The 27,707-nt window shown below is 44.3% G+C and overlaps 1 protein-coding gene across 1 annotated transcript in view; it reads left to right on the top strand.

Moving 5' to 3' along the window:
• The window catches only part of LOC311355416 (partitioning defective 3 homolog), a gene marked incomplete at its 3' end in the record, with an annotated part of 445,195 nt that overhangs the window by 356,255 nt on the left and 61,233 nt on the right, over positions 1–27,707 (top strand). The window lies entirely within an intron of this gene.

The raw sequence follows: 27,707 nt of genomic DNA, 5'->3' as shown, positions 1-27,707 counted from the left end.
GTGGCGAGGCCCCAGGCGGAAATAACAGTAAATAAAAATCTCTCAGGATGTGACAAAAACGGGTGGGGGGAGGGGGGAAAGTAGTGCTACCTTTTACACCTGCCTTGTCTGGCACCTCCCCCCCCCCCCCCATCCCTTCAATTTCCATTCTCTGCCAATTAGAATTAAAAAAAATAGGGATCATGCCTGCGGGATTTTTGCATCATACAATTTGCATAAAATGAGACCATCTGTTTGGAAACCTTTAATTTCTCTGGATTGTGGTTTTATTGTGTTAATGCTGTGAGCCGGGGTTTTTTTTGTTTACTATGCCATTGATTTCCCTCTGGGCCACACTACTGAACACAATAATGAAAGGAAGTGGGGAAACAGAAGAAAGGGGTACTTACGGAACACTGTAACCGTATTAGGAGAAATGAATCCAATACGTCCAAAACAACAAGTCTTTCCTGCAACACAGGCAATTCTCCAGATCATCTTAAATGGTCCGTTTCCCTATTCAAGTGGTCCACAAGTTTTAATGTGTGTGTGTGTGGGTGTGTGTGTGTGTGTGTGTGTGTGTGTGTGTGTGTGTGTGCATGCGAGAGTGAGACTCCCCATTGACCCTGACTGTTAAGCAGAGCCTGAAATAGAACCACAAACCACTCAGAAAGAATAAATGAATGAAACGGCTCCATTTCAAGTAAATAATAGTATGCACATGACGTGTGCTTGTGTGTGTGTGTGTGCGCACGTGTGTGTGTGTGTGTGTCAGCACACTACTGTAGTGTCAAGAGTCAAGACTGCACCCTGACATGCATCAGGTGTCTTTCCCCTCCCCAGCATCTGCTGGACACATGCGACGGCTGCTGCGGTATGCATGGACATGATCATCGTTATGAATCGACGCACGTATGATGACACCATGATGGCGATGTAGCCAAGTGTTTCCAATTGGGATTCCTCTGCAGCTCTTTGAACTGTTTCCGTATATTGGGTCTTCTTGGTCCCCCTTCAGCTCTCGCTTTGGGGGGGGGAGGAGTTTACAGATGCCAGTGATCTTACATCAGTCATCTGACCCATTTTGACTGCATCAGTGCTTTTACATTCTTCAGTTGTTGTGTGCCGTTGCATCCAGTAAAGTCACTGGAGAACAACTTCTTCATTTTTTTTTTTCGAGATGGCTACCTCTGTACTTTTTTTACGGCCACATCGTTTTTCGTATTTGTATTTTTTCCTATTATATAGATAAACAGCAATGTGTGTGTGTATATAAAATCCTTAATCTTCTTGAATGATCTTAATCTTAATAGCCCTCCACCCACTCGATACACACTGAGGCAGGCTGCCATCATCAGCATTTTCCCATGTTTACTCGGCTCTCTGTAAGCATAAACATCACTATATTCTCTTTATTGGATTATGGGGAATAATCTCATCGGTGCAAAGCATTGGGTTGCACACACAACAGTCTAGATGAGTCATTTCACTTACCGCAGATTTCGATTGGATTGTTTGTTTTGGTTGTCTGTGATTTAGTGGTGTACGCAAACCGCAGATTATGCATTGATTCTCGAACATAATCCTCGATAAGAAATTATGAGAAAATAATTTTATCTCTGATGAATCTCTCTCTTAGGTGTTGCCATTTACATACATTTACAACAACATAAATCCATCACACGCACACACACTCGTTTGCATGCATGTACACACTCGGTGTACACATATATATTAATTGTAATGATGATATTTTAGACATTTGGCATATTTGTGCATAAAAGGACCATTGACTGGGGGAAATCTCATTTCACCAAAAAAATAGGAATAGGTCTACATTATAACTTATCAGAATGCCTGTAGGATGCAATTCAATTATCTCTTTGTTTTGCCTTGGAGGGAATGGCGAGATGGAAACAAAACACAATGAAATAGCGGGAGACTCCTGCCACGGATAAAAAAAAGGGTCAATCAAGGCAACAGCGGGAAGGAGAAAAGTGATTAGCAGTAAAACTAATAGGTTGTGGAATGTTGTGCTAAAGAAGACATTAGAGATGCTTTGAATGCGTTTCTAATGTGCAGCTTTTATTTTCTTCCCTTTTTTACACAGGATTTCAATCAGGTTCAGTGCATTTATTTTTGCTAACTCCTAATGTTTGTCCTGTTTTCGCTACATTTTCGTTCTTTTAATTTGGTATCCCCTGCAACAGACTCGTGTGGAAATTACGTCTGTAGTCGCGGTACAAAGTAACTGGTAAGTAAGTCAATATTTATGTCCCCGTAAATGTGAAAGTACCAGAATCATCAAACTGGCTGATAGCTCATGACGCCCTTTTGAAAAAGGAAAATATATTTTCCACACCCCCGTCGCGTTCCAAACATCGTCTGATGTTTTCCAAGTTTTTCAAATGCATATCCAACGCAACGGATTCATCCCTCACCTCCCCATGAGTCTGTGTTATCTCCCAAAGCTTTTCTTTGGTTTTTAAATAACAAGTAGAAGATACCAGTCTGCACGGCTCGGAGAGAGTGATAACGGCGTATGGATGTGGGGGCTAACCTCAATTTTACCTCCATTGTACTTTGACAGCGCGCGTCGTTTCAATTGATGTCTCGTCTGCTGGGAGCGGAAGAGGGGTGGGCATGTGGGATACAGACCTCTGCTCCGAAACGTTCAAAGAGGGCTTACATAATTTATCCTTTTTTATGGGGAGGGGTGCGGGGGGAGAGAGTTTGGCTCTGTATTTTGGAAAGCCATCCTCAAAAGTGTCAGACCCTCTATTTAAAGGGCCTCCCTTTTGACAGGCCCTGTGAAGCCTGAAGTGTGATGTTGAGACTCTTGACGGCTCTTCGTGGAAAAACCTTGCGACGCGTTGATGTTCGCGGTGATAATGAGTCGCCCCCATCTTTCAAAAAGATTGAATACATTAATAACCAGCCGGCGGGTCTGGGAGGAATAGTTCAAAGGGCGTCAACCGGATCCGGCGGTTGGGAGCGTGTTGTCGGCACGCCGAGCAAAAGGCAAACGAAACGCTGATTTATTTAGGTCACAACACCCGCCACACAGGCTAAATAAATAATGTTTGTTCTTGTCTCGCAAACACATGCGGGGGAAAAAACAACCCATTATCGGGAGTTTCTGAGGCACGTCAAAGCCGGAGAAAAGGAGACATTTGGCGGCTGTGTATATTGGCTATTTAGTGATTGAAAATATGCATGACCTTTGGAAGGAGGCCATGCATGGATATTAATGAGACAACAGAACAGGCCCATTGGTCATAAGTTAGATACGGCTTGTTAGTGATGAGCCTGTGTTGTCCATACAAGATGTGTACTTTTTCAATAACTTGTGATTTGTCTCGTTGGGTGGTACATTAAGTTGGGCGGTACATTAAGTTGGGTGGTACAAGTGTAATCGAACACGATTCAAACCTTTTTACGTATAAATGTTTGAAGTTTGTTTTGGATCTCATTAAAGTACACCTCCGGAATAATTTGACGCCCCTGAACGCTCCCAAACACCAATCTAGTAAGGATGATTATTCTCTTATTCTGACCTTTTAGGCCTTTTATTTTAGACTATCAGTAACATGCCTTCCCAGATAATAAGCTTTCACTGCAAATATTTTCCTCTAGACATTTACCTTCCCTAAATAAATGCACCCAATTTTGCATGTGAGATAATGATTCTGACATTTACTTTCGTGTGACGTTGCTAATAGCCATTAATTGTGTTTTCTTTCTTTTGAATGACCGATAACAACAACATCCATTCCTCTCATAACTAGAATAAACTGAATGTGTGTTTCCCAATGAGTATACGTTCTGTAGTGACAACCATGCCTGTCAATCATGCAGAGACGAGTTTGGGGTTTCAGGTGAACACTGTCTGTAGTGGAGAGATAGAAGGGGGTGTGGCTATGTCTGTAGGGGAAAGATGGTTGTGGGCGTGGCTCTGTCTGTAGGGGAGAGATAGGATGGGGCGTGGCTCTGTCTGTAGGGGAGAGATAGGATGGGGCGTGGCTCTGTCTGTAGGGGAGGGATAGGAGGAGGCGTGGCTCTGTCTGTAGGGGAGAGACGGGATGGGGCGTGGCTCTGTCTGTAGTTTGAGAGATAGCTGGGGGCATGGCCTGTATGTCGTGGTGAGATGGGAATGGGCGCAGGGACCTGTTTAGAAGACTGGCAAGTTAGTGGCATTGTTGACAATGTACTACTCACATGTCTGATCTTAAACACTCCAGTTGAAGAAAGGATCTTTTTTCGAATTAAGATCTTTTTTTTTTTGCTGTAATAAGCTGTTATTTTAAACTCTGTTTCTGTTACACTCCGCACACATTAACTGGTCATCATTTTGAGTCCAATCACACGAAAAAAATCCATTTTCCTTTTATTCGTGCATTTCTGATATTCACAATATCTAGGTGACTACGTGTGGTGAATCGCTGTTGGCCAGAGCGAACGCATATCAGACTGTGACTTTTTAAATTATTCGGTCCCTCAACGCATTAGACCCGCCACACTGAAAACATATTAATAGTTTGTGTCAGCCAACACCCAATGTAATCATGATGTTCCCAGGCAGTCCCAATTTAATTTAGCTGCATCCAAACAGTGCACGATGGGGATGCAGAAGGGGGATGTGTCTGTGGTTTGGTGCCCGTCCACACGTGTGCTACGTCTCTGTTACACTTGCACACATCATTTGTGTGGGCGAGAACAAAGCGCTAGTCTCCTCACACTGATGTAAAGCAAGCAAAATGGGCTAGGTTCAAAGTGAGTGAGGTAAATTGACAGTACAGAGTTCAGAGTGACTCCCTTGCTTCCGGTAGTGAGAGGAGATCAAATGTTTGATGACCGTAAGATCATAGAAAGAAGGAATACTTTGGTTATATTCCTCTCGCCTTTCCTCTTCTTTCCTCAACACCTTCATCACAATGTATTTTATTTGCACAGGAAAGGTCTATGTATGCCAACGACTAGAGGTGAAGTGGCCCTTTCCAAAAAAGATTTGACGGTAAACACTTTTGTTTTGTATTCATCCACACAGTAACAGGAGTCAACACAATGTAGGAACAGGATTTGAATTGATAAGGATGGTGTGGCTCCCCCAGTTAGCCGCCACCGCTAGCAGTCCAAGTTCCAAGTACAATGAGAATAAAAATAAACAGGTAAACATAGAGGCGGGAAATAATTCAGGAGGGAATATCTGCGCTAAGCATGGCATATTCATCCTACACTGGCATTGTTCGCTCATTGTTAACCTGTGTTGAATGGATGTTGTTGATACTGCTGAATTAAAATTCTCGGGTTGGAGGAAAAAAAAAAGAGGCAAACAACCAAGAAAAACAACAACAAAAACTGTAACTGAAAAAAACTAAAAACTGAAACTTGGTGTTAAATGGAAATGATTGCAGGCCTTTTCCCGCTCTTTCACTCTCACTCTCTCACCTAGACATTGACAGTACATTGATGTTTAGCCAAAGACTACCAAAAAGGAATGGCAACAACTCGGCTAAAATAAGATAGAAACTCCTGTAGCAATAATCCTGTTGCCTTGTTCATCCCATTTCCAACAGACAACAGGCAGATGGATTCCCATGCCCGGGACAACAGAGGGGCTAATCTGAGCCTTGTTTCTTCATGTGGTGACAGTTGTGTACTGAATAGAAGGAATATGAGTGAGCTCTATTGTGTGACTGTCAGTTGCATTTTTTTTTTTGGGTTAGGGCATCTCTATTGTGTACTAAGTGCGATTCTTCTTTGAAGTCTGTTATAGAATGCACTTAGTAGATAATCTCACACCTTTCCTCATTTCCACACAGCTGTGAACATGTAAACCCTGAACATTTACGATCAATAAATCAAAGTGTGAGTAGTTTTATTCAGTTGTGAAATGTTGTCATGGCAACCTTTAGCCTTGTCAATATCTAACCTCAGTGGATTACGACACATCTTAAGAGCATATTTTATGTCTATCTCTCGTCAAGTTCCTCTTTTAAGGAAATGTTGTTACATAGCATGTAGGCTATTCAATTAGCAGTAGCTTTTATCCAAAGCGTCTTTTAAGTGAGGTTGGATAATCAAAGCATACAAATCAATTGAGGCAATTAGGAAAAAGTGAAGTGGGACCATGGTTCTTAAAAACAAACAGCTACAGGGTAGCTGTCAGAATCAGTGCTCGCTAGTCAGTTGAGCACTTGAGAACATCACATTAATGGATGGGCTATAACAAGCACGTTTCATAATCGGGCTCACATTGATGTGATATGGATGGGTTGATTTTTTTCTCTACACTGGACCTGAAGGAGATGGGTGGACGATATGTGTTATTATTTAAAAACAAGCTAACTTAAGTAGCAGCTTGTGTATGTAATTACATGCATTACGGCATCTTATGAATCTGTCATTGGAAGACAACTGGCAGGCTGAGCTAACGAAGCCGCCAGGACACACAGCGCTGCTATTTATGTGTGTGTGTGACTTTTAGTTTAGTCATGTTGACACGTTCCCTAGGAACATCAACAGCTGGTAGCCAAATATAGCTGGTTATTATGGGCAAAAAAGAATAACGCAGAGGTTGATTGGAGAATGAGTACAATGGGGCTTGAGACCATTCAGAATTAGAAATAGATTATTATAGACTGCAGATTTCCATCTGTTCAGCCATTTTACCTCACACATTGTCACTCACTTCCTGGGACGCAGCGCGAGTTAGGTTTATCCCTGCTGTTGTGTTTCATTCCAGTGACTTTCCCATTGGCTCACCATTTCACACTTGAATATGTTAATGTATTAACAGGGTTATTGGTTTGTTAGCATATAAGTCCATACCGATGCATGTATATCACGTCGACATTAACATGAGAACCCGAGGGAATTTGAAAAGCCGATTTGTATCGCACGTCATCTGTTGTTTCGCAGTACGTGAAGTCGGAGAGTAAACACGACTACAACGGGTGCTTGTGAGCTCTTTATACGGCGCCAGATCCACAACGCTGTCACTGCTTGTTAACGTAATAAGCATGTGTTAAATCACAGGACAACATGCACTTTCAACGGAGTAATTGAACTAGAACAATTTGAGCGTAGTATAATAGCAGGCCGCGAATGGTGGAAACCTCTTAGAAAAACACATAATACGAAAAGAAACACTGTGGTGAATTAGCTGTGTGTGTGTGTGTGTGTGTGTGTGTGTGTGGGGGGGGGGGGGGGCTGGGAGGTGGGGGTTGGTTGTGTAATGAGGATTAGTACTACAAGGTCATCCTGCACTCTTTTGTTGGAAATCCAGACATATGGCGCTTTCTCTACCCTGCTTGAACATAGGCGTGACCTAGCAGTAATCTCGCTCTTGTGATTCCTTCGTTATGTTTTTCTTTGCGGTTATTGTTGTTTTTTTTCTTCTCTTTTCTTACGCAAGAGTTAACATGAATAATTAGCGACTGTGATGAAACATAGCGAGCCACATCCCAAAGGAGAAGCCCTAGAAGTCTTACTTAAAGGAAGACTTGCCGTCCGCCATGTTATTTTTCTTTTTTTTTCTCTGTCAGTCAACAGGTGGTTGAGGGATTTCACTTAAATCTTTCTGCTTCGTCTTTATGAAAGGGAAAAACGTTTGTAATTACTGTTCAGTATATCTGTGAGTAAATTAAGATATCATGACTAAATAAACGTTGCAAAGGGCAGACGTTATAGTACAGGGGCTTGCTGGCCCAGCCCTGTAGCTTGTAGTGATCGGCCTATATGTTTGTGTGTGTGTGTGTGTGTGTGTGTGTGTGTGTGTGTGTGTGTGTGTGTGTTCACAGCACTCATATTGTGGCTGTTGATGAATAAAATGCAGCACAACGCACTGCATTCAACTTAATGCCTCTAAGTAGTGCATTCAATCTTGAAAGAGTGCAATGATACCGAACGCCTGTAATGGGAGTAAATATGCATTGATTAACATGGAGCTTCAGTAAATATGTGTTGTTGTTCCGCTTCAGGAAAGTATATTTGCCAAAGGAAATGTTTAACAAGTTTGACAGAAATGGCACGTTGCAGGCTAATGCTTAACTTTGAAACTGTACATGAAACAATGTCATGCTTCAACTTAAAGCTATTCATACATTTATTCAATTTATTCAATACCTTGTTGTGCTGTTTTATTAGCATATTTGAAAGGCAATCTCTAATGCACCCATTTTTATGTTTCCTTCTTCTATTGCATTACAAGAGTTCAACCACAGAGGACTTAAAGTAAGAATGCAACATCTATGCTATTATTGGAATGGGCCAGCAAGACATTTGACAGTGTGTAAACTTGGCAAAGGGCAATGCAAGTACATTTTACTCGACTTGTTGAGTCAACAGGTTGCTCAAGACATTTTCTTAAACAAAATATATTGCCCAAATTCTCCTCTAAAAGTTTCCAGTATACTTTAAACTCACACACACACAACATTGTGAAATTCCACCATGCGTGACCAGAAAATCACACTGCAGCTATTATCGATTTCATTTCTTTATTTATTTATTTCTCTCTCTTTGATGTCTCATGAATTCATCTGTTGCAATCCTTAGAAGGTTCCGGGGCTGTCCGACAGTCGACTGGATGCGAAAGGGCAGAAAGCTCTGGGAGTCCAAAAGGTTATGCAATGAATCATTGTCTCCGAGACTACCTCGTTATTGTCTCGTTATCCCGGCCTATGATTAGCTCCTCTGACATTTTCCCTTTAGTCCCTCTCTCTATTGACCGGCTAATAACATTAATTCACTCTTTGAAGTGGTGAGAGAGCAGCGACCGTGATATCCTATAGGAAGACTCCTGCCCCTCAACCCCCCACATGGTAACGGATCTGTTGGATTTGGTTCTCTATCTTTGGAAAAACCAAGATGGGTGTGTGCCTGTGGGTGTTGGTAAGCACCCCGGAGATGGTAACCTTGTGATGTTATACCACAGCAGCGAGTAGGGATATTATTATAGCAATGTATTATTATCACCTGTGAGAAGGAGCAATGACAAATGATCATCCATTGAACGTTGAAGGTTATCCTATATATATATATATTTATATATATTCCCATGTATAGTACATGTTCTTATCATATTCTTTCCATATTCTTTCCATGCAGACAACTAGAGAGAAAATCTGAGAGACCGAAATAGTCAAAACATTTCACGAGCCATCAGCATGCACCCATGTAACAGCCCACATTGGTTGCTAGGCGCCACTAGCACACAACATGTGCTTTAGTGCTTGTGGCTGTTTTGATTGGCTCATTTATTTCCTCATCCCCATGTTAATATCCTCCACTGTTACTAGTGTATATTTGTTAGGTTTTCCATGTGTGAAGGCAAGTTCACCTTAATTAACGCTGTTTTTTATGTGGTGACTCGTCTCTCGTGTCAAATAGTTTCCACGTCGGAGGTATCACTGCAACTGAGGTTTGACCTTCTCAGAATGTATTCATCGCCTTTAAATGGGCTTCTGGTTTAGAAATACGTAGTCGTGTTTCTTCCAACGGTGGCTACGCCGAAAACCGTGTGTACCTTGTAAACACATAAACAAGCAAATTAACTATGAAGTAACCGAAATCCCATATCCACCAGGGGCACAGAGTAGAGTATAGAAGAGAGGGATGTGGGGTAAAAACTAACCAAATAAAAAGTGACAGACCTGTAGTGCCGGCTGACTGATGACTGGGCTCATGCATGTGGACACTTGGCCGGCGCACAGTGAAATAACAGGGAGGGGAGCTGGCTCTTCATCAAGCAGAGCCACTACGGGGAAATCTCACCACGCAAGAGTGATGGGATGATGCGTTTCCCCGGCTCCACTTCTCTCTCTCTTTCTCTTTCTCTGTGGTAATGGGGAACTGGCTTTACCAGTCTCTCTCTCTCTCTCTCCATCTCTTTCTTGCTCTCTCTCTCTCTCTCTCTCTCTCTCTCTCTCTCTCTCTCTCTCTCTCTCTCTCTCTCTCTTTCTAGCTCTATTGCTGTGCACAGTGTGTTGGCCTTAAAGCACAGTGGATGCGACAACAATAGGATGCTTTTCTGAGTCAAGAGTCATGTCTGATCACATTGACATGATGAGGGGACTATGAGGGAAATGAAGGTGTGTTTGCAGTTTGCCGATTCAAGATCTTCCCCTTGTGTATTAGAATATGGGCATCAAGTTATGTTAAAATGGCTGATCCTAGTTCACTGTTGCTTACACATTCCCAGAGTCATTATTTTGTCAGTTTGGCCTTTGGCAAGTGCCTCTTTATAACAAGCTAACCCTAGATGAGAACCCTCGCAGCAGAACATGTCGAAATGTGTACGGCAAACGCTACGAATGCTACTAGAGACATCTCTGTTTCGAACATGTCGTGGAAGCCATCACAAGCCAAACCATTAGGCCACGTGCAGAAATGAGCCGCGCAACACCACTCACAATCCGTGATGAGATTACAGCTCGGAGCTGCTACCAGATCATTTGTGTTGCTGTGCAAGTTAATTGGCGTCCAAAGAGCCTGAGAGGGGATGTTTTGTGAGCCCGGCAAACAGCAACTCAGACCCAGGGCAACGCTAATTATTCCAGGCTTCCCGCCAAAATTACAATATTACAGCCTCCTGCAACGCCACATAACAGGGAGGGCTTGATTCATGCTCGAAAGCGTGGCGGGGATTCTCGCTTTGAGGACACACCGAGTTGTCTGACAGAAGGACTCTCGAGGCCAAGTAGTAAAATACAAATGAGATGTATTCATGCTAATTGATAATTATATTTGAAGCAGGTTATTTGATTAGCATATCAATCAAATTTGAATTGAAGTATTTCACACATGGTACGTGCCCACCTTATTTTCGGCTCTCTTGAGATCTAGGCTTTTGCTATACAATTGGTGAGATACCGAGCAAAGACATTGATTGCTTGCAAGAGCATCGGCTCATTAGTACATTGTGTATTCATAATGGGATCAACCCATCAGAGGAAAGGCTAGCTGAAAGACAAATGTCAAGGTTCAGCAGCACTTTAGCACGTCTGCTCTCTTCTCTGGTCTCTTCAGACTAGACACACTCCCCACCCACAACCGTCAAGTCTCTTCAGATGCTTCTATTGTCGCTAAAAAAATGCATCAAATTCAGCTACCAGTTGTAAGACAAAAGGCAATTATCCTACATATAAAAACACTGAATGTTAAGGGGGTATACCCAAAACCCATGAACCATATGTAAGCATATATGCATTAACCCTTAAAACCGTAGAAATGGTCTCGGAGCCCTCCGTGTGTCTGTTGTTGCCACACAAAAAGCACACAACTGACACAATGACGCTGAGAAGAAACGGAAACCGTATATATGAGAGAGAGAGAGAGAGAGAGAGAGAGAGAGAGAGAGAGAGAGAAGGAAAGAGAATCAAAGCGGCATAAATACGGATGAGGATTTGGGGGAGAGGAGAGAGAAATCCAGAGAGGTAAATAAGATTTGCCTCTATTTCTGCTGATGGCTGTCAGAATGCTGGCACTTTAAGCCGCAGATACGGTAGCAGCTCCTGTGTGTGTGTGTGTGTTTGTACATCTCATTCTGTCTGTCTCGGTGCACGGCAGGGGCTAATTACTGTGGAAGGATGAGGGCGGGGCACGGGGGAGAGGGTTTTGGATATGAGTGGAAAAAAGAAAATGGGAAGGATGGGAATAATAATAATCATAATAATAACAGCCCTTCCTCCCCCTTCCTCTTTCCCCTGTTTTCAACCATCCGACCTTCCTCTCCGTCCATCTGTCCATCCCCTTCCCTCCCGGGCCCCTCGATTGTACCCCCAGGCACGCACAAAGGCCCCTGGCTAATAGAATCGGGGTGGGGGCATCGCTGTGAAAGCTGGGTCTGGTTGTTTTTGAGCGTCTTTGATCAGTGGTCCCCTGTGACATCAATTAACCGTCCGTGTGCAGCCATAGCACGGGGAAGATGGGGAGCCAGCCGGGGTCACCTCCGTTCCACACTCCAGCTCCCCGTCGCATAATAGTAGCTAGTTAACCCAGGCCCGGTCTAACCGGGGCGTGTTAAGCTGAGCTACTTTGGGGGTGTGTGTGTGGGTAACTGTGTGTGTGTGTGTGTGTGTGTGTGATGGAATAATACGGGGAGACAAAGAGAGAAGGCCGGGGCCGTGAATTGTCATTGTTTTATTTTGTCCTCGTCAACCAAAGTCCAAGAAATATCGAGGTTTCGAGGAGCTTTTGTTTGCCAGACTCCAAAAACCAAGATGATGGCTTAAGGTCAAGACAGACACAAACTTACTGCAAATGGGTTTGTTTATATCTATCTTTTGCGGGGAAAAAGCAAGGCTCTGTGCACGTCTGTATTTGTCTTTGTCAACAGAGGCCAACCAGTGGAGCTCTCTTCTCTTTCCCCCCCACCCAACACTCCCATCTCCGCTCTCCGACTAAACGCACGCTGCTGCAGACAGACAAACTGTCATGATATTTTCTATACCCCCCCATAACCACACACACGGACACAAATGCACACGCACACACACACACACACACACGCGCACGCCCATGGACCGTGAATGAACCTGTGCTTCCTCCCCCGCCCTCCCTTCTTTGTCCGTGAAGTGACATTAGATATGGGCGTCGTGTGGCACGTTCCCTGGTGTGACCCGACCCCCTCCCCTATCCCTCCCCCATCCCTCCACCCACTTAACACCTCCCCCACCCCCACCCCCCCACTCAAATATATTTATTTTCTTGCTTTGCATTTAAATCATGTTCTAGTTGAATGAGTGCTGTCACAACCCAACCCCCACCCCCTACCCAGTCGCCTCCCTTCTATCACCCTTGTCCCAGCTCTCGCACCCTATTTTGGCTGAATCCAAGGTGAGCCACTCAGGACCTATGCCAAATGGGACCCCGACGCAGACATGGGGGGGGGGGGGGGGGGGGGGGGGGCTGGCTCCATGCTGGCCGGCACGCTCGCAGGCCGCTGACCAGCGTCCTCCATAATGAGAATATATGCTTCCATTACGCGGTGGCTAATGAAAATGATTATTTAATCATTTCTTGGATGGGTTTAATTGAAAGAGCGTGATGAATGAGCCCGGGCTATGGCCCACCCGCCCACCCCCCCCACGCCTGCATCGTGGTCTCCTTTGGCAGCAGTCCTGAGTGGCTCACCTTGGAGCGAGGGTGTCAAGAATATAAAATGTAAAAAAACGCTATATGGAAAATAGGTCGCCACGGTAACAGGGGGACGAGTCCGGAGACGGGCAGAGGACGGTGCTCAGGGCAACGCAATGGGGGGTTGAGAGGCGACCCTCTGGCGGTGATTCAGGCCGGCCGTTAATCGCGTAACCGTTTTGGTATGGGCACCGCGATTAGTTTCAGATCATCGTAAAGCAGTCCATATGTTGGACATTTTCATTCAAAAGCGCCGCAGCGTGTTTTTTTTCAACACGAGGACTGGTCAGCATGGGAGGCCAGAATGAGTATGGAGGCCATTACTCTGACACATTAATGAGCAGAGCGTGGTCATCAAGTCACTGGGAAACTGCTACTGAACACACCGGCCACCCAAAGGGCCTCTGCGTTAACTGATGGTGCAGGGGCGATCCTGAGCAGACCAGCTAGCCAAGGGCTGAGCACCGGCCCACTACAGAAATGACATCTCTTTTGCTTTAAAAGGGATTTTTGTTAAGTGATGACCAGAGATGCGGTTTAGAAATTATTAAATGCGATCAATTCGACGGGGGGAAAAAAATGAAATGATGTCAGAATAAAACATTGCCTTGTGTCATTCTTTAATCATACTTTCAGGGGAGGGGGGAAATGCCCGCAAAAAAAAAAGAGCCAAACATCTGGAAAACACGAGACGGCATCCCTTCTGCTGGATTTGTTCATGACCCATATTAGACAGACGAATAATGATGGCTGCGGGGCAGGGGACGGCGTGCCATGTGTTGCTATGGCTGTCATTCATTATCGTCTTTCTCTTTTTTCCCCCTCTTTCTCCTCTGCGTTTGTTTTTGTTTCCTGCTATGCTAGCGTCTATCTCGCTCTCCAGTTCCGCTCTGTCTCTAATCTATCGATCCCGAGGGATCCGTGCCTCCATAAGTCTCTCAATGACATCCCACTTAAATCCTCATCAAGGGGAGAGGGGCTGTCTTCAATACAGTTAATTTTATTTTTAAGTATATATATATATATATATATATATATATAGTGTATATATATACCCAGTATATACATTTTTATATATACATTTTTTTATATATATATATAGATTTTTCTATAATCTATAAAAATGTATTCATTTTGATCTATCTCAAGATCACAGAGATGTGAACAAATCACGCTCACAAATTCACCCGCTGTTGTTATTTGACTGTTTCATCATCTTCCCTCCTCCCACTCTCCCTCCCCCTCCCCGCCCCATCCTCTTCTTTCTTCTGACACAACAAATTACCCTCCCGCTGTTCAGATGACCCCCCCCTCTCCCTTGTTTGTCCACCCCTCGTCTCCTCTTATTGATACAGATAATCTATAGGGACATTGCCTGTGTGTGTGTGGGGGCGAGGTGTATGCAGCTCCTAACTGACAGTTTAAAACAAGGATGAACTGCCTGTAAACGCTCCACGGAGGAGCGGCGTCTCTCTGGGAATGAAAGCGGTGACCTTTGACCTACGTAGCTCCGAGTGCCGGCATCTTTGATAAGCATTGGAAAGTGGGAACCCAGCATCACAAACGTGCACACACACGCACACGCCCACGCACACACACAGTGTGGGGCTGCTTCCTCATGGACCAAGAAGTGTTGGGTGGGATGCGAGCCAAGGCTATAGCAATTCTCTCTCTCTCTCTCTCTCTCTCTCTCTCTCTCTCAATATGTTTATTTCTCTGTACAGTAGGCACACATCTCTACCACGCAGTGCTCTGTGTGTGTTCCCAGAAATGATGCACCCCCTTCTGTCTGAGTCAGTGTTTTTAAACATCTTGGCACACTTTGGTCAGCCTGATAGATGGTAAAGGGCAGGGCTTAGGACTTGGCAGCAAGACCGCCACAGCATCTTGCTTTATGTTATCAGACATGATCTTATGCAGGTGGTACAGTGTTTCTACGCTCATGTCATATATCTGCTGGCGAATGCATACCATAGGAGTTGGAGTATGATTTATATGAGTGTCTGTGTGTGTGTTCACATGTCTGTGGGCGGTAGAAAGATGGGCATTGAGAAAATGCAGAAGAGATTAAAGCTTTGTAAAGTGTGTGTGTGATGTCCCCATCAGGTCTCCTCTTTGTATCGTGCACACGCACACACACACACACACACACCCCCCCACCCGCACACACACACACGCACGCACGCACGCACACACAGGGTGTACTGCAGGCTCACTACCCGTCCCCGGTGAGCTGGGCTCTGCAGACGGACTGAAGTGTCTGCTGCTTCCTGGAGCCAATGAAGCCAGGGGACAAAGGCTGTCCTCCAGGCAAGAAGGAGGACTGAGAGGCCCAATGTAGCTATGCTCAGCTTAGCGTCTCCTAAGAAGAGTCATCAAAGGACAACCATTTAGTGACCTCATATTTAGTCTACTTCTAATAATAACAACGTGCTTGGCCTCTAGACGGAACAGAATAGCACACAAGTATTTACAGCATTTGGATAATGTACACTTTAACAAGGTAGCTTACAGAACATGTGTTTGTTTATTGGGACATAGCGGAAGCAGGTTTTTCCGTCACTATTTTAAGCCATTCATATCCCATCAAAGCCCTGTAAAGACATGCCTTGAGTTCTATATTTACTCATGCTAACGCACTTGTAGCATCTTCACGGGTTTGGATCACTGCTGACCTAGCCCCACGGAATCCTAATGTGGCTTTGTTTCGGTAGACGATATCGTCTGCTCTGAAGCTGCACTTTACACACTTTACATAGCTAATGTTTTGGAAGTAATGACATTCATTCAATGTTTGCTCTCATTTGTGTCCTCTCCGCTGCACTGGCTATGTATTTATGCTAATTAGGGAATTATGTATTTCACGATGTAGCTCTCTGATTGAAGGTGAAGCAAGAAAAATATAATCATGGTAAATTTGGCCTGCTCGAAAAGTACATATTCAACCTCTCTGTTATTCAAATTGGAGTCAAACCAATCACAGACATGCCAATCATATTACGTTACGCCTTGATGCGATGAGGGGCCTAGTCCAATCACCAAGGGCACACGACCAGCATCACAAATGTAAAAGTTGAATTAAGTACATTAGTATGTAACGGAAAACTGCCTGCAAATTACAAACTGGCTTCTATTTCTTTGCGTTTTGATTAACGGTTCTATTGACTACATGGCGTCGGCCATGATGCCTGAAAAACCAATAAGACTCCCTGTGCTGGCAGATAAGATAGGGTTTATTTGTTTTGTTTGCGTTTGTTTGTTTGTTTTTTCCTCTGCATTCTCCCGCCGATAACGTGGATTCGGGTTCGACAAAAACTGTACGTTACGCTTGATGTAGCATAACGCCAAAGTTGGCTCTGTGTTAAACGACGACTCTATAACTCGTGGCCAACATTAACCTTGACTGGGGAAGTAGTCAGTGAACAGCGGATAGTGACTGCATGGTGATAAGAATCCATGTTCAGTGCTATTGTTAGCTTAGCTGATAGCACCTCATGGCCCATTTATCAGCCGTTTGTGCCTGCACCTTTTTGAGGGCTTGACATTGAATTTCCTGACAGGTTTCTAATTTTTTTCATTGTGAATTAGCTTCAGGAGCACATTTTTGCTTTCATTTGCTACCTGAATGGCAAGGTGCTGTCTGGATGGTCATAATTAATCTGACCAATCATTGACTATTGCCTTGGGCAAATGCAGAGAGCTTTTTTGTGGCACCTGTTGTCCTTGTAGAGGTGTGTGTGTGTGTGTGTGTGTGTGTGTGTGTGTGTGTGTGTGTGTGTGGGTGTGTGTGTGTGTGTGTGTGTGTGTGTGTGTGTGTGTGTATATGTGTGTGTGTGTGTGTGTGTGTATATGTGTGTGTGTGTGTGTGTGTGTGTGTGTGCAGGCGCTCCTGAGTGTGTGTTTGCCTCACACAGACTTGCCTATTCAGTGTTATCTCAACCTCAAGGTCTCAGAGGCTAAAGTAACTACAACTATCTACTTGAATGCCAAAATGCTGAATCCTGGCTTTCACACAGTAAGGACTAGGATTGAGACTGAGAGATTTCATTATTATTTCATTATTGAATTAAAATAACACATGTGATTGTGGATTATGAATATAATGTATATCTTTCCACCCCCCCCACCCTTTTTTAAATGTACATTTTATACATTAAAGTCACAATGTGTGACAATTGAACAAGCTAGTAGCTTAAAATAACCTGGACATATCTGTAGTCAATGATGATCAATCATTGTTTCAATAATTCAATAATGTTTTGATAATAAAATAACATCCTGAAACTGATATATGTAAGGGATAATGTATAGAACGCCGGTCATTATTGGGAAAATAAGCCTCGACAGGGCGAACCAGACACCAACGCGAGCGGAGGTGTCTTGCTTTGCCCTGAAGGGGCTTATTTTAGATAATGACCGGCGACGTTCTATACATTATCCCGCTTATTACACGGCTACTTGCCAAAATGAAAAATAACTTCACACGGGGTGTCTTTTTGCAATTTATTTGTTACCAGCATTCGTAGTGTTGATCAGCAGAGAAATAGTCAGCCAAAGACGTTGACGTTGCATAGCAACCAAATACGCTGGGGTTAATAAGTTACTGGACTATTTGCGGAGTGATACGAAAGATGTGACTTTCCTTGACAGCGATCATTATATGCTTATCAACGGTCATTATTGAAAAATAATAACCGCCGGAAGTCGGGAAGGCCCATGCAAGTGAACGGAGCGTTCCACAGCATTCAGAAGAGCCGTCTAATAATCTACAAATAATAAATGCTGGCAAAATGCAGGCAACATACATATATGCATAAATATATACGTACATACATGGATACATGCATACATGGTGTATGTGAAGTTCAGTGTATGTGTGCATGTTCAGGGGGTGAAGCACTTCTTTAAACAGAGAGAAAAAGACCCCACCTTGAACCAAAGGCCTCTGAGCATTTGAAGGTGAAGACACGCATGATCCGCGATTAAAGTTACAGTGAATCAGAGACGTTCCTATGGCCACACTCAATCACTTGCATTGCATAAATGAGCTGGCATAAATTAGAAGTGGGATTTGCATTGTTTGCTGTGCTCTGAGGCGATTACAAATGTATCAGTCAGCTGATGCCTGTTTGCTTGGCAGTCAGTTTTCTCACATTAAGAGTGCAGAAGCCAGCAGAGTGAAGGGGGGAGGCATTGGTTACTGAAATCGTGCTTTGTTCGGGATTTTTGATTTACCTCTCGGTCACACCATAGGCAGCACTCATGCGGCTTATGATAATCAAACTCTGCGGTGGCTCCCGTCGGGTCTGCCTCATATATGCAGTGCCTGGGTTGCACAACTTTGTTTACCACACATGCGGTGTGCACACTACCAGAATCAGATTCTGGTTGGATTATGCAAATGCATTGCATAGCTAGAAGGTGTATATTCTCTCTCTCTCTCTCTCTCTCTCTCTCTCTCTCTCTCTCTCTCTCTCTCTCTCTCTCTTTCTTGTCTTCTTTTTTATTCTTTTTCCCTGTTCAGGAGGGGGGGAAGGTGTTGCAGATGTGTTGTTTGTAATGTTAATTCCGGATCCCGGTGGAATCTGATGGGGGGGTTTGATTGTTATTCCGTGCTATATCCGGGTCCCACGGGGTGTGTGTGTGTGTGTGGATGGGGCCGGGAGGGGGGGGGGGGACATTGTATACACAAGCTCCTGTTGGGCGTGTGTTTGTCAGGTCAAAGCATCTTGTTTTGCTTCTGCCTGAACCCCCAGCACACATGAATGAAAGTGAGTTTCAGAAGTTCAGATAGAATGGGATATATGGAAGGGAATTCAGATCTTATATGCAACAGAGGAGTCGCCGTACAACTTGATTGCTCATATCGTCACAAGCTGCATCAGTAGTCAAAATGTTAACTTTCATTCTTTGCTACGAATTACTTATCTCCTAAGTGTCCTCCCGATGAACCCGACATTGGTTTTGAGGCAAACAAGACTTAACAACAGACGGGGACTGTCGATGGAGATTTCTCCAGAAAGTAAACAAAACAAATGACTTTTTTTTTTTAAATTGGACTTCAACAAAACACCCACACTGGGAATAGTAAAACCGGAGTGCCAATAAAAAAGACGTATTCTGGTAAAATGAGGCACACAGCATGTCTAGAGCCCTCTTTTGGCCTTTACAAATGAGTGAGGGTTATCCACAAACATGTAATGTTTGTGGATCAGCATAGCCAGCATAGCCAAGACCACGGTTCTCTCGAATTCCGTCGTGCTATTGGATGCTTTTGAATGGTGTGGCAGGAGATTCCACTCGCCTTCATTTTTTAACTCAGCAGCTGTTCCATTGCAGGTAGACATCTGTGCCGTTTCGGGGCGGTTGATTGACGATTAAACGACTTGGATAAGTGCACCTCACGTGTTAGGGTGACAGTTTTGCATCAGCCTCGGATGTCTGCATAGCTTATGTTGCTAAGCAGTGCGGCGGGACGTGCGGGGCAATTGACTCCACTTGATGGATCACTGTTTTTTATTTGGTAAAGGCGTACTAAAAACTCAACATTTAATTCATGCCGTTCATAGCGTAACGAAACATAGCCGGTTTACTCTTCAGCTCAGACCCAAGGGCAGCTGTCAAACCTGTCAGGATGCCAGGTCCGAGGTCACGAGAGGTTCCCCAGAGCTGTTGGTGTACCATCCTGTACCTGGGAGCCAACATCGTGGTAACATAAACCACGGCAGCCAAGAGCCGTGGAGGTGTCTCTGGACGGGTGCCAGGCACAGGGTTTTCAAGCCATGTCCTCCACCTTGTACTGTAAATCCTAGCCCAGCGGTCCCTATGGTGTTTCACTCCTTCTCCTCCTCCTCCATTCCTGCACTACAGTACCACAGTTTACCTTTCCCAGGTCTCAGTTTCATTTTGTGGTGTCTCTTATCCCTTTGTTTATGTGTGCATCTGTTTTCGTCTCTCTCTTACGGAGGCCTCTAGGGTTGTCACAATGGAGATGCCCGAGAGCTTAAGATGTAATTTGTAGAAACCAGAGTGGACAGTGATATGTTCTTTTTACACTGATCTTTGCATGGCTCACCAACTACATTTCCGCACTATCGAGTCAGGGATCCAGGCAGTAATGTCTTCCTTTTTTCTTAATTTTTTCTCTTTAGAGATGAGGTCCGACTTTGCCATCTGAATTGGCAAATGAGTTTCGCCGGCATCCAATTAGAGACTTGGAATTGCGCACTAATTGGAAATGAGAAAAAACTGGCAGTAGTATTGGCTCCCGGAGACCTGTGTGAGCATGTGTTGCGCTGTTCAAGTGGGACTTCATGAGCAACATGTCAGGGATTTTTGCTTTTGATTTTGTATGATTCAGCGCAACCAGTCAAATTGACAATGGATTGGAATTGTAGAAATAGTTTTTCATCAAAATGAAAGACATGTGTACACATGCAAAGACACGCACACACAGAGACAAAAATAGCATACAGACAGATAGGCACACTGGCAATCTGAGACACACAAAACACACAACTGGAATAAGGGTCAGGGGAATTACATTACTATTACTATTAAGTGTGATATTTTGTCATTTTTTGCTTTTCAAGTTAAAACCTGTATCATGGGATATCAATGTTGCCCACTAGTACCTTACTAGTATATCTGAAAAGGCAAGATTTGATTAAGTCAGATGGAATATATAATTGTCGCAAATAAAACATGAGTAAGCTACATGAAAGTGAGAAGAAAAACCATACTGTAAGATGAAGGAAGGAAGAAGAAGGATGGAAAATAACAAATATAAATTGATGGAAATACGTTTCTTTTGTTGTTATGTATTTCTGCCTGTTCTATTACCCTCTACTACGGCTAGAGAAAGGATCACTGGGGGTTACACCAAGGGGGGTAGATCGCTCATTGACGATATCTGGGAAGATGGGGGACATCTTGTGAATAGGCAGCCATTGATGGATACAAGTCTGTCAGACTGTAAGAAATATGATCAATTAGTCAGAGATTGGGTTGCAGTTTCTCAATGTGTTTGTATGCAAAGAGCAAGCGGGCTATATTTATACGACACTGGAGTCGGACGCTGATTTGATTTATACAAAATCACCACAGCATGGAACCCCATCTCCCTGTTTTTATTTCTCTCTCCCGCTTTACCAAATAACACATTTTCAGAGCAGGGAAAAAAAAAAAACGTCCAGTGTTAATCTCAGCACCGCCATATGGGCGGTTGCTGATAGATAGCTGCAATGCTAAGTGGTTTGCTCAAACCCTTTTGCTGGCAAAAGCAAATAATTATAATTTATGAGGCCAAACCTTTCGATTCATCACAGACGATGCCTTCTCATGGAGCCACGACACGCCGTTAGCAGGGGGGTATCGCCTTCCCCCCCCCCCGCCTCCTTCTGCCCCCCTAATCCAATCAGGGAGCGTGTGTGTTTTTAGCCAAACGCTACCTACGCTTTGGCAGTTGTGCTTGATGGTGCTCCGCCATAATGGTCCCTGGCTGTCGAGGCGCCGGGGTCAGGATGTGGACTGAGGGATTCCTAATGCGGCTTTATGTGACACGGGAGAAGGCGGCGGTCCATTACCGAGATCTTCATGGCATCATGGCCGCCAGGCTTCCTTTCCACTAAGTGTGGAGCATATGTGCGCAGATGGCGTTTGGATATTTCATTTTTGGGCGTAGTATGAAGCACACGCAGTACCCAGTAAAATTACCCTTTTTTGGGCAAGTTCTGACAAAATAGCTCATCTTTATTCAGTAGAATTTCAATACCAGCGATAATCATGCCATTAGATTGTGCCTTTAAGGCCCCTCCTTTTTATTTCAAACACATTTCAAGATGGTACTTTCTCTAATACAGAATTAGTTCCCATTTTGTGTCGGCACTTCATCCAAAGAAAACCCACTTTCAGTCCATTTGCCGCATAATGATGTCCAATTTACATCATAACCATTAGATCAAAACCCTTAAAATCACAGGGGAAAATATTCCATCCTTTTTGTGCCTTTGATCGGCGACAAAACACACCGGCACAGACATTTCCCTTCTCCCATCCAAACAAAGCAGACAGAAAAAAAAAGCCAATCAACTGACGTGTAATTGTGCTTTTGTTGCTAATTGTACACGCAATCACGCGCTACCTACCAAACACCAAATGTAATATATTGAGAACTTCTATGTGAGCGCAAGGTGATTACAATAATGACCGGTGCACTCGCAAAAATCAAAGTATTCAATTTGCCCCCCGACACACACTTACACACGCACTCAGTAAAAAACATCTACCGGATTGCATTCAGGTTTATAGCCATAGCATATAGTGCATTGGTTCCCCCCTGCTACACAGGTGGAACAGTGAATGACATATGGAGGACACATCGACAACAACAACAACAACAACACCCTGTATACAGGCGCTACTGTCGCCTGCCGGCATCTGTCATTCACCAGGGAGGTGGGTTGGAAGGGTAGCGGGGTGGGGGGTGGAGGGGAGGGGGTTACAGGTGCTCAGTCACTGTAAGAGGACGGCACTGGGAGCAGCCAACTTCGGAGCAGGTGCCCGGACACAAATAGCCACCTCTTGGAACAGTATGTGTGTCAGGCCCCAACCTGCTAACCTTCCACAAGCCCAGACCCACACGTGCACGCACGCACACACGCACGCACGTGCACACACATGGACAGACACACATTCTCACAGACAAATGAACCGTGTCTGTGAAATCACAAATTCAGGACATTGGGAGCATTTATTTAATTGAATTGAATTCAAAAGTACCCGATATATTTGTACTGACTTGAAAATGCAAAATTGAAATACGCCAAGTATACTTAATCTGGGTACTAGGGAAACAGCAATGGGTGCGTTTTATAAATACTATTGTTCCTCATGAGGCATGTGTGTGTATGCATGTGGTGTGAGCATACACGGTCCAAGTGACAAGTGTAATAGACGGTCGAAAGCTACAAACCCGGAAAAGACGTTACTCTGTGAAAATATGAGCAAACAATCAAGTGTACTTTTCCAAAAGCCCATGTGGAGCCGACATGGCCCTTCTGTTCAATTTCACACACACACACACACACACACACACACACACACACACACACACACACACACACAACCTTACACTCTTAGACAGAACACACACAACCGTACACTCTTAGAGACACACACACACACACACACACACAACCTTACACTCTTAGACACAGAACACACACAACCGTACACTCTTAGACACACATACACACACACAACCTTACACTCTTAGACACACACACACACACACACACACACACACACACACACACACACACACACACACAACCTTACACTCTTACACACAGAACACACACAACCTTACACTCTTAGACAGAACCCACACAACCGTACACTCTTAGACACACACACACACACACACACACACACACACACACACACACACACACACACACACACGCATACACACACACACACACACACACACACACACACACATTGATTTTTGAATTTAGTGAAACCTTTGGTGCTTTGCAGGGAGCTGAATTCATATTTGTCATAGCAGCACATAAGCATTAGTTCTGCTGGGCCGAGACGGTATTATCTAAACTTCCGAGCATTGGAGCAGTGTAATATATGGAAAACATACAGCTACTTATGCATGCATGGGAGGAAGGAGGGGTTTGAGAACAAAAAACAATCCACTCAATCTTAACCAATAGACCGTGGCCAATTCCGGGCTCCTTTCGCTTGCCTGATTATGTCAAAGAAGCTTTGACTTTTACATTGAAATCGGACCTTATTTCAAGGCATCGAGGGGGGATTGGGCAGAAGGTTGGGGGTGATGTGACACAGGGGGTGAGGGTGGGGTAGGGGGTGCTGTCATTGACCTGAAGTGTGAAGAAGAAGAAGACGATGAAGAAAAAAAAGAGGCCCAAATGCAGTTTTGTTTGACTGAGGAGCTGTTTAGAATGCTATGTGTGTGTGTGTGTGTGTGTGTGTGTGTGTGTGTGTGTGTGTGTGTGTGTCAGCGTCATGGATGAGCACCTCTCTCCATCACGTCTGCTGCATATAGGGCGCTTCTGGCTTGTTATACGTTGAACCTCAAGTAGGGGAGGAGGAGGTGGGAAACAAACAGGAGGGGGGAGGGGGCAGGAGGAGACAGAGGGGGTAGGAGGAGGAGGAGGAGGAGGAGGAGGAGGAGGAGGAAGGAGGAGGAGGAGGAGGAGGGGCCCCGGGCTCTGGGTTCTCTCAGTTGCCGTGTTCAGACTAATCTCCTTGAAGGACAGGCGGGGAGGGGAGGGGGGAGATGAACAATGAATAGCCATCCCTCCCCCTGCGGCCCCCCCCCGCCCCCCCCAGACCCACCGCTCTGCATGCAATGAGGCCTCTGGTTTGCCCGTGGGTTCCATGTTAGCCGGCCCGTCTCCAGGCTCCTGGGGGTCCATGATATTGTGCACCGCTATCTGAGAGGCTCCAGCACGCGTCCTATCGTGTGATTCACCCAGTCCTTTTCTGCTTTATTTTCTTTCCTTCTTTCTTTCTTTTTCTTTGTGTCACTCTCTTTCAAAGGTTGACGACATATTTCATCCCTGTGAGTAGTGAGTACCCCTTTAGATATCTTAAAAATTGTATCAGATCTTAGCATTTTACCTACAACGGTTCAACGGTTTTATTACTCTTTGACAAATGTTTTCGTAAGATCGTAAGATAGAGCATGCACTCTGTTTGGCGTAGCTCTATTTGCATGGAGCCTTGGGAAGAGTCAAACGTATTTCCTTCATTGTTTTTCTTCCATTCGTCCTTAATTACGTCCCTCAGTCCGTCCCACATATTCTGGCTCTGCTTTCATTTCCAGATAATGTGGGCTGCTGTTGAGGCTGTGCGTATCAGCCTTGATGCCTCATTACGGCCTTAATCAGACCGCGCGTACAGAATAGATATGTTCCGTGTTTCATTTTATGTCTGGAGACGTAGCTCTGCTCCATCCCTTCGTGGCCATTAGCAAAGCATATGCGCAACCATGCCTTTCATGTTTCAGAGCTCCTGCTTCACTCTTTCTTGCGGTTATGACTCAGTCGGTCATCATGTATCTTGGAAAACACGCATATCTTTTCTATTATTTGTTTTTTTCCCTGAGACAACCACTCCATCTCAAGACGGACGACACGAGGACTTGAAACCAGCTCATTTAAAAAGATTAGATCATGGAGTTTGAATGTTAATGTTTTGAATCTGTAACAATAAGAGTATGTGCCATGTGTAATGGTGACACATTCTACCCACTAGACCAGCCATTCGGCGCCAGTGACATGTCCATGGGAGCCCCTTTCTCTGATTCAACCTAGAAAACACTTCTCCCTCAGAGAACTATTTGCAGTCCTTGTGGATGACTAAAACGTCTGCACAGGAGGACTGTGTGTCATAGTCTAGGGAACCCAGGCAGGGGAATGAACCAGGGCAGACTGTGAGAGCGTGTGTACCATGATAAGCTGCCCTTACGTGTTTTTTTGTCAAAACCAGGCACATTTGGAGAAGGTCTGTGAGAAAAATGCTAAGGATTTCATTGAGGGTTAAGGGACTTTGTCTGCTGTCTCTCCTAGTAAGCTATTGGAACAGGTAACCACCTGACCCAACAGGGAAAAGAGAAGGCCAACAATAAAGGCCAACTTAAAGACCTTTAGAGGAGTCTGACGACAGCAGGTGCCTACCGTAACCTCTTTTCAGAACCTTGAACTTGCTTGATGCTTGCTTGATGCATCACTTGCTTGATTCTGAAGTTCCATTTCACATTCTTAAAAGTTACACTAGTTGTCATCGTTGCCTCTACCATATCCAGAAAACAATGAAAAAATTGGATACCACTTGTGGTTGTGTGTTGTGTGATTGATGAAGAATAATTAACGATAACCGAGGAGTAGGAGGATAGGATAGGCTCATTCATTAATTCACTATCAGTATTTTGTTAAGTAAATATTTCCCTTATTTGCTCCGCAGACATCTCCATTTAAGAAAATGTATTTAAGGTCAAAACAGTATTGAAGCGCCGACAACAACAATCATTTCTGTTCGTTGCCCTTGGCGAATTAGTTAGTCGCTTTAGAGCAAATAGAGGTCTGAAAGAGATTTTCCTCTAAATTTTGTACAAAATACTATCAAATGGTATTAAACGGACTTGACTAGTGCTCTCCAGACATTTCCTTTCTCTTGATTTGTGCAGATTTGATTGTGGTTGTCTGGGGAGCTTCAAATCGCATGAGGAACCAGGCAAAGTAAAAGCAATTGTGCAAAAAGTTTTTAAATATATAAAAAATATTTAAATATATATATTTAAATATTTAAATTAAATGATCTATTCCAATATAATTCATAGTACCATGGTTTGAATGTTATCACTCATTTCTGATCATTCAAACTAAGGAAGTCTAGAAGCATAAAAATCTAATACCGATGCTATTATCATCAGACTATTAATTTAAAATTTTCACACTAATTCACATGAAAAATAACATCTTCAATTATTTTTTTATATCCAGGAAAAACTTGTTTGTAACCTGAATAACCACAGCCTTATTGTTGCTTTGTTCGTCACTTTACCCTTGAGCAAAACGTTTATAGAGTGTCACATTACACATGCTTTGTCAACTGCTATCACGTTGTATGAATCAATTACACGACAGATTTATAAGTGATTATCTGGGAGTAACATATTTAAATTTACATATTGCAATTTACACCTTTCTCCTCTTGCCCTATCCACTTATCCCCAGACACACTCTCTCTCTCTCTCTCTCTCTCTCTCTCTCTCTCTCTCTCTCTCTCTCTCTCTCTCTCTCTCTCTCTCCCTCCACACATACACGTTCCTCCTCCCCCCACCAACCTCACAAATTAAATGTGGAAGATCACGTACCCGGGTTTATAATCACTAACCTAGTCTTGGTAACACACAGTTTCCCATTAACATTTTCCCATTCAGACGGCCCTGTCGGAGCCCATTAGCCCTGTGTCAGAAAGGAGCTAGCCTGAGAGCATCCAGGGAGCTACCTGGCGTTGTGTGTCAGGCGCATCAACCGAGCACCAGCCATCCCCCCTTCCTCCACTCCCAGCCATCCGCTTCAAATCTCCCCCGTCTGCCTTAATGCATGTGGACAAGGGGAGTCTGGAGTGCCCAAATCAATGGCGCATAGCAAGGTCAATAGGAAACGGCAAGCTACTCCGAGAACCCAACTGACGCTACTGCTTTCACGCGAGGGACCCGAGATGAGAGTCAGGGGAGGAAGAGGAGTGCGAGGTGGTGTTGGTAGTGGGAGTGGGAGTGGGAGTTGGTGTGGTGGAGGGGGAGTTGTGCTAATAGCTTCCTCTTCACCGAACTCCATGCAAAGTGTTGAAGGGGGGGGGGGGGGGGAGAGAGAGAGAGCGAGAGAGAGAGAGAGAGAGAGAGAGAGAGAGAGAGAGAGAGAGAGACAGACAGAGAGAGACTCTTGCACCATGACTGGTGACAATTTATCTCGCAGTCTCGACGGTCTACTTTTTGTAACAGAATTATGTGGATGAGAGAGGAGTATTGACGTGTTTAATGAACG

The sequence above is a fragment of the Micromesistius poutassou genome (genome assembly GCF_964030765.1).
Source record: "Micromesistius poutassou genome assembly, chromosome: 11".
Lineage (NCBI taxonomy): Eukaryota > Metazoa > Chordata > Actinopteri > Gadiformes > Gadidae > Micromesistius > Micromesistius poutassou.
The sequence above is the reverse complement of the archived record's forward strand: the minus strand, read 5'-3'. Positions and strand labels throughout refer to the sequence as shown.